Source organism: Schistocerca piceifrons, unplaced genomic scaffold (genome assembly GCF_021461385.2).
Source record: "Schistocerca piceifrons isolate TAMUIC-IGC-003096 unplaced genomic scaffold, iqSchPice1.1 HiC_scaffold_485, whole genome shotgun sequence".
Classification (NCBI taxonomy): domain Eukaryota; kingdom Metazoa; phylum Arthropoda; class Insecta; order Orthoptera; family Acrididae; genus Schistocerca; species Schistocerca piceifrons.
The window spans coordinates 119,774-124,773 of NW_025728717.1; the positions used below are offsets into that span (position 1 = coordinate 119,774).

The following is a 5,000-nucleotide window of genomic DNA, read 5'->3' on the forward strand; positions in this document are numbered from 1 at the left end:
AAATAGGGCGACACCACATGCAATACCGCCATCTATGCGCATCTGACAACACTACGTCCGCACCACAAAACATACCGCCATCTGTAGGTCTCCCGCAACATGACCTCCTGCAACGACGCTACCGCCATCTATGAGACGCCAAGCCGACTAAGACAGCGATGGCGCCACAGTGGCCGCCTTTCGACGCCACCCACAAAGGCTGCAGCCTCTGTCGACCATAGCACCCAATCTCCAGTGGCTCTGCCGCACGAAGCCGTGGACCGGCAATGACGCCACCCGCACCCGTTCGTGCACCACCCCAACCGCCAAACTCGCACCTCCAGCGGATGAACGGCGGACGTTTCCCGCACTCGTAAAGTGCAATCCACCCCTATAACTTGCGTTTCATGAAGAGTTATTTCCAATATGCGACATTCCCGCTGTCCGTATACATGAGCCGCGACCTGTACCACTTACGAGCGAGAGACGCGATCGCGTTGCTCACTGTACGGCGTCCGATACCGAGCCATCAGCATGTCGGTCCCCATGCGCGTTGCACTCGCACTCGCAGTCGCAAAAACGTGGGGCAAATATATTACGCGGAAGAGTTATAACAGACCGAGCCCCACTGCATGGGGGGAGTCTTTGTCACTAATGTACACAGATGGAACATTTTGGACTGGAACCAGATTACCCGTACACACGGCGCTGATTAGTAATCAATGCAGAGCCATCAAACTACAGCAAATATACACAACTGTCCGTATACATGCTGAAAGAGTCTGCCCAAAATGGGAACCACACGTCAGCCAGACACTCTGATCACGCACCACTCTCTGCTTCTAACAGGCGCACATACAATATGTAAGCACCAGCATGGAACAACATCCAGTGCATCTTCTCCGCCACATTACACAATCCACACTATCACAACCAGACCAGGAGGTCCGTGCGGAAAATACAATATCCCAGCCTTTCGACATCCACCATTGCGCAGACCAGGCACCAACACCCACACATGTCCTATACAACGGTGCACCCAACATCACAATAGTACCTCCTGTCACAGCGCACAAACAATGACATGAGTCAAAGACACAGGTCTCACACAAGCATAGAATTGGAGCGCCGCCTCTAATAAGCCAAAGGTGCATCCTGACGTGACAAATCTGATCATGTCACAAGCATTCACTTACTATAATCACTATCAACGAACCTGCCGCCCCCGCCCCCCCCCCCCCCTACACCTTTCCGTACAACAACGTGTAACCTAACCTAACCTAACCTAACCTATGTTGTACCTTAACCTAACCTATGTTGTACCTTAACCTAACCTATGTTGTACCTTAACCTAACCTATGTTGTACCTTAACCTAACCTATGTTGTACCTTAACCTAACCTATGTTGTACCTTAACCTAACCTATGTTGTACCTTAACCTAACCCATGTTGTACCTTAACCTAACCCATGTTGTACCTTAACCTAACCCATGTTGTACCTTAACCTAACCCATGTTGTACCTTAACCTAACCCATGTTGTACCTTAACCTAACCCATGTTGTGCCTCAACCTAACCCATGTTGTGCCTCAACCTAACCCATGTTGTGCCTCAACCTAACCCATGTTGTGCCTTAACCTAACCCATGTTGTGCCTCAACCTAACCCATGTTGTGCCTTAACCTAACCCATGTTGTGCCTTAACCTAACCCATGTTGTGCCTTAACCTAACCCATGTTGTGCCTTAACCTAACCCATGTTGTGCCTTAACCTAACCCATGTTGTGCCTTAACCTAACCCATGTTGTGCCTTAACCTAACCCATGTTGTGCCTTAACCTAACCCATGTTGTCGCCTTAACGTAACCCACGTTGTCGCCTAAACCTGCTCTGTAATTGTTATACGACTCGTTCAATTACTGTAGTGTTGCCCACCCGCAACCCTCGCAATATAGTTCGCTACTCGCACTGCCCGCACCCCTGTGTATCGCTTCATGTTAAACACCTTGCAAGTCTTGCTCACTTTCCACATGCTCCTGCTGTACACTGTAATGTGGATGGCAGCAGGACGTACATGCCGCCCCTCCCCACGTCCCCACCTTGCCCCCTGCCTTCGCAAGCTGGTTGGTGAGAAGTTTGCATGTTCAATGCCCTTCGCATGCGACGTACTCAGGCTACGTTGTGGTGCGGCCTGTGTCAACTGTCCGCTGATGTCGTACGCGTGAACCACAATCTGTACTGCACATTCGTCCTTATGTACTGAATGATACATCGTGGCACATGTGTGACCGCACAACGACTGCGCCCAAAAACGGCGGACCATACAGTGCAAATATTGTGCACGCAGCTACGTGTCGTCTCCCTATGAGAGCTGGATTGCAGTGTGGTACGCCATAGAGACGTGTGGGAGGAACGGACGCCGTGGATGGCGATCAGCATGAGCTGTCTGTTGATGTATTCGGACCTAGTCGTCTCTCCTCACACACCGTGATGGCATGGTGCACCGCGTTCCATATCTGCGACATGCTACAGAGGCCGGTTGACAGTCGTTCGAGCAATGGACATCGCATACGTACGGGGGCCACCTTCCACGTATTGTCTAGGCGTGCACATTTTGTTGCGTGTATGTGGGCAGACGTAGTGTGGCGTGACACCTGACACAGGCATGCAATAATCGTTGAAGTTGCAAATGGCGATGGACGCCTGCGTTTTCTGGTGAAGTTACGCAAATGAACAAATGGTAACCTGTTGTGGTGCGGTTGTTCTCGCTAGGGGTGAATCGGTGATGGCGACGATAGGTTGAGGTACTAACCGGTTGTTCCAGCGATACCCACCATGCCGACGAAACTGAACGGCATCTGGGTGTGAAGCGATACGCGGCGGTGGCTGGGTGGGACCGTCCCCGGCCGGTGAGGGGGCGCCTCCCGGCGTGCTGGCCGCGCGGTGCGTGGGCGCACGCGCTACAGCCGGCTGGTGGGGGCGGCCAGTGGCAGGCGCGCCGGCCGACGGACGCGGCAGGCGTCGCAGCTGCGCGCCGGCGCACCCTGCGCGCGGCGCCGTGCGGCCAAAGTAGGTCCTCGCGGGCCCGGTGCGAAGCGCGGTGGACATCTTCAGTGTGCTGGTCCGATTGAGGACTGTGTGCGTTGAGGATGCGCCGCCGCCCGGCGCTCGGCGCCGCGACGCCGTCTGCTGCTCGGTCGCCCCAGCGGTTCTCGCTGGTGGTTTGTATCGCAGCTGTGCGGATGTGTTGGCGCGTGCGCTGTGCTGGGAGAGTTCGCTTCGGCACCCAAGTGGGGCTTTTGTCCTTCTGTGGCGCTGGCGTTGGAGCTGCCGGTCACCGTAGGTGGCGCGTGTTGTCTCCCGCCGGCAATGCCACGACAGCACGCTCCCGGGCCTCTGTCGGCAGCGGCAAGCTCAGTTGGGAGCACGGGTGGTCGCACCGAAAGCGTCTACTCGCCTAACTCCGGGCGATTGCGCCTCTCTCGAACCCGACCAAGTACTTGGGACGGCGCTGCGCGCCGCCGGGACCTGAGAGGGTTTCGAGGTGTATTGTGCAGGGGAGCTCAGCCTCCTCCTGTTTGCAGAATGATTGAGCGGACGCTTGCGTGTTCGCGCGGGCCCCCGGGACACACTCCCGGGCGGCCGGCTGCTCAGCTCTAGTTGACGCAGCTCCCTGGTTGATCCTGCCAGTAGTCATATGCTTGTCTCAAAGATTAAGCCATGCATGTCTCAGTACAAGCCGCATTAAGGTGAAACCGCGAATGGCTCATTAAATCAGTTATGGTTCCTTAGATCGTACCCACGTTACTTGGATAACTGTGGTAATTCTAGAGCTAATACATGCAAACAGAGTCCCGACCAGAGATGGAAGGGACGCTTTTATTAGATCAAAACCAATCGGTCGGCTCGTCCGGTCCGTTTGCCTTGGTGACTCTGAATAACTTTGGGCTGATCGCACGGTCCTCGTACCGGCGACGCATCTTTCAAATGTCTGCCTTATCAACTGTCGATGGTAGGTTCTGCGCCTACCATGGTTGTAACGGGTAACGGGGAATCAGGGTTCGATTCCGGAGAGGGAGCCTGAGAAACGGCTACCACATCCAAGGAAGGCAGCAGGCGCGCAAATTACCCACTCCCGGCACGGGGAGGTAGTGACGAAAAATAACGATACGGGACTCATCCGAGGCCCCGTAATCGGAATGAGTACACTTTAAATCCTTTAACGAGTATCTATTGGAGGGCAAGTCTGGTGCCAGCAGCCGCGGTAATTCCAGCTCCAATAGCGTATATTAAAGTTGTTGCGGTTAAAAAGCTCGTAGTTGGATTTGTGTCCCACGCTGTTGGTTCACCGCCCGTCGGTGTTTAACTGGCATGTATCGTGGGACGTCCTGCCGGTGGGGCGAGCTGAAGGCGTGCGACCGCCTCGTGCGTGCTCGTGCGTCCCGAGGCGGACCCCGTTGAAATCCTACCAGGGTGCTCTTTATTGAGTGTCTCGGTGGGCCGGCACGTTTACTTTGAACAAATTAGAGTGCTTAAAGCAGGCAAGCCCGCCTGAATACTGTGTGCATGGAATAATGGAATAGGACCTCGGTTCTATTTTGTTGGTTTTCGGAACCCGAGGTAATGATTAATAGGGACAGGCGGGGGCATTCGTATTGCGACGTTAGAGGTGAAATTCTTGGATCGTCGCAAGACGAACAGAAGCGAAAGCATTTGCCAAGTATGTTTTCATTAATCAAGAACGAAAGTTAGAGGTTCGAAGGCGATCAGATACCGCCCTAGTTCTAACCATAAACGATGCCAGCCAGCGATCCGCCGCAGTTCCTCCGATGACTCGGCGGGCAGCCTCCGGGAAACCAAAGCTTTTGGGTTCCGGGGGAAGTATGGTTGCAAAGCTGAAACTTAAAGGAATTGACGGAAGGGCACCACCAGGAGTGGAGCCTGCGGCTTAATTTGACTCAACACGGGAAACCTCACCAGGCCCGGACACCGGAAGGATTGACAGATTGATAGCTCTTTCTTGAT

The 5,000-nt window shown here is 54.2% G+C and overlaps 1 non-coding gene across 1 annotated transcript in view; it reads left to right on the top strand.

The window, feature by feature from the left end:
• Positions 1–3,645: 3,645 nt before the first annotated feature.
• Positions 3,646–5,000, top strand: part of LOC124752817 — a 1,909-nt gene continuing 554 nt past the window's right edge. Inside the window, exon 1 of the ribosomal RNA XR_007012191.1 lies at positions 3,646–5,000. This exon is cut by the window's right edge and continues 554 nt beyond it. This is a non-coding gene — a ribosomal RNA (small subunit ribosomal RNA).